Source organism: Palaemon carinicauda, chromosome 1 (genome assembly GCF_036898095.1).
Source record: "Palaemon carinicauda isolate YSFRI2023 chromosome 1, ASM3689809v2, whole genome shotgun sequence".
Classification (NCBI taxonomy): domain Eukaryota; kingdom Metazoa; phylum Arthropoda; class Malacostraca; order Decapoda; family Palaemonidae; genus Palaemon; species Palaemon carinicauda.
Genome location: NC_090725.1, coordinates 141,563,870 through 141,566,369, shown reverse-complemented (window position 1 = coordinate 141,566,369; position 2,500 = coordinate 141,563,870). Strand labels below are relative to the sequence as shown.

The 2,500-nt window shown below is 38.6% G+C and overlaps 1 protein-coding gene across 3 annotated transcripts in view; it reads left to right on the top strand.

The window, feature by feature from the left end:
* Ndae1 (Na[+]-driven anion exchanger 1) overlaps positions 1–2,500 on the top strand; it is a 590,832-nt gene that overhangs the window by 145,015 nt on the left and 443,317 nt on the right. The window lies entirely within an intron of this gene.

Sequence of the window (2,500 nt, the reverse complement as noted above, 5' to 3'; positions counted from 1 at the left end):
CTGCTAATAGACCGAAATGAGATCGACTTTCAAATGATGGGCATTTCCCTGAATTTCAGGATTTAAGATTTGGTCCAGAAATTATTTCCTTCAAGAATCATAGATATTCCGTCCAAAGCAGCTCCCAACCCTTATCTCACTTTACATATCTCTCTTCGTCCTTTTTTACTTGATACGAGGCCCTTCCATAGGTGCCTTAACTCAATTCGATCGATGATATTAAATTGAGTATCTAATGTAGGTGTCAAGTGAATAATGTACAGGACAACTAGAGGGGAGAGAGAGAGAGAGAGAGAGAGAGAGAGAGAGAGAGAGAGAGAGAGAGAGAGAGAGAGTATTATGATTATATGATATGATGGTATTCTCGAGAGAGAGAGAGAATACCATCATATCATATAATCATAATACTCTCTCTCTCTCTCTCTCTCTCTCTCTCTCTCTCTCTCTCTCTCTCTCTCTCTCTCTCTCTCGTTGAACGTATTCGTGGTTCTGTATTATTTACATTTCCATCTAGGATCTCAGGTTGGTAGCGTTGGTAAGGAGTTTAGGATGTTCTCAAGTTGTTATGATTGGCATTTTTTTTTTTATTTTTTTTTTCTTCGTCTTTTTTTGCTGTAAGACGGTAAGCAATACAGAGTTTTAGATAAAATCTTCTTTCATTTTTGTATATTAAATGGTTATTGCTTGTATTACTGATTATTTACATGTGTTTATTCATTCATTTTTCCCTAATAAATCTTTACCTATTCTACTCTTGATGCGGTGTGCTCATCCTCGTGAGCCCTAGATTCATATCTGCTAACCCATCTGCTCCACAGTGGAAGTCTGCGTATTGTCTGCCGGATGGCTGTTGTGATCTGTGTAACATCAACTATGAAGTTAAAAAAAAAAAAAAAATGCTGACTTTTCTCTGTGAACTCATTGAACTCTGAACGCGAGCGCCATCTAACTTGAACTGTTATTAGTCTAGTCTTAGGAAACCTATCAGAGTTTTATCTGATATTCGGGGCATCTGTATATCTCCCCATCATAACCCATTAGAACATAGATACCTTACTCATATATGGACAGAGACTTTAATACGCCAGAGCTTAGCTCGTTCTAGAAATCCCTTGTTTTGATGCCGGAAAGCATACTTATATCCGTGGACCCTTTCTTCCAATTTTGTTTTATCATTGAGAATTTTTGGTGCATTGTATTTGTTAACAATACCCTGATCTTCCAAGTCTCAAGTCTCACATGGTTTCTTGGTGAATAGTAATTTTGTTTTACTAATTGCGCGTTGTATTGTAGCTTTTTTCATACATGCCTCTATTTATTCCTTTTGAATGTATGTTTATAGCAGAGGTTGCTTTGCTGCCTTATCTTTTGCCTATCTTTCCATGACAGTCATTGTTGCTATGATTTTGAATTAAAGTTTTTCTTTTTTAGTTTCAGTCAATTTTAAACAATCACTTTAATTTTCAGTATCATTATATTTATAAATTGACATATCTGTAGATAGTTTGTAACAAATTATCTATTGTACATCGAACTTTTGTGTGTTTTCATGACTAATCTTGCAATTCAGTTCTTTCATTACGTGCTCCTCATAACCATTCCGCTCTCTCTCTCTCTCTCTCTCTCTCTCTCTCTCTCTCTCTCTGTCAAGAGGTTTCACTTTCATGGATCCTCTCTCTGCCTTCTATCTCTTAGTCATCTTCCTCTGGCCTTCCTGAGAATTCCATAAACTCAGGAGGATGTACCTTCTGCGTCTCCTCCTCCGCCACCTTGCTGATGAGAGGGAGGTGGGGGGTTGGGAGTGTCATCAGGGTTGGGTGGGTCTGTGCCTGGTAAGGAGGGAGTAGCAAGGGAGAGAGTCTGCGTAGGGTTGGGCCTAGATATCGGGAGAAGGGGGACTGGAGGTGAGGAAAAGGGAGGAGAGCAGTATCCCATCCCATCCAGGTCTGGCTGCTGCTCGTGGCAGTGGCGGTGTCGTGGTGAGTCGTAGTCGGGCAGCTTTTCCCTGCTGTTGTTCCTCGGCGTCGTCTGACGCCTTACTGTAATTTTCCCAGTGCTGCCAGGCGTGTTGTCATTGCTGTGTCCGTCGTGTTGACAGACAGCAGCAGATTTGACTGGTTAACCTTGTCTACTTTCTTTTTGCCTCTAAAACTCCGATCAGCGTAGGTTGTTTTTGTGGTAGATATATATCAAACGCAAAACAGTTTACAAAATTATTGTTTCAATACAAAATCCAAAATTCTGGTTTGATGAGCATTTTGAAATAGTCGGATTCAACTTTCCTATTTTATGATCTTTTCTATTATTTATATCACACTTAAGCAGTTAATTCAATTGGCTCTTATTGGCTCTGAAGAAAAAAAAATGTGGTGATTAAATTTGAAATAAAAGTTAATTTTTCTTCAAGTGAAAAATGTTTGGTAATATTTTATTTTGTTAAATATATGAATGTTTAGTATTGGGTCGTTTTTCATTTCCGGTTTTCTCTTGCTGACAGTGA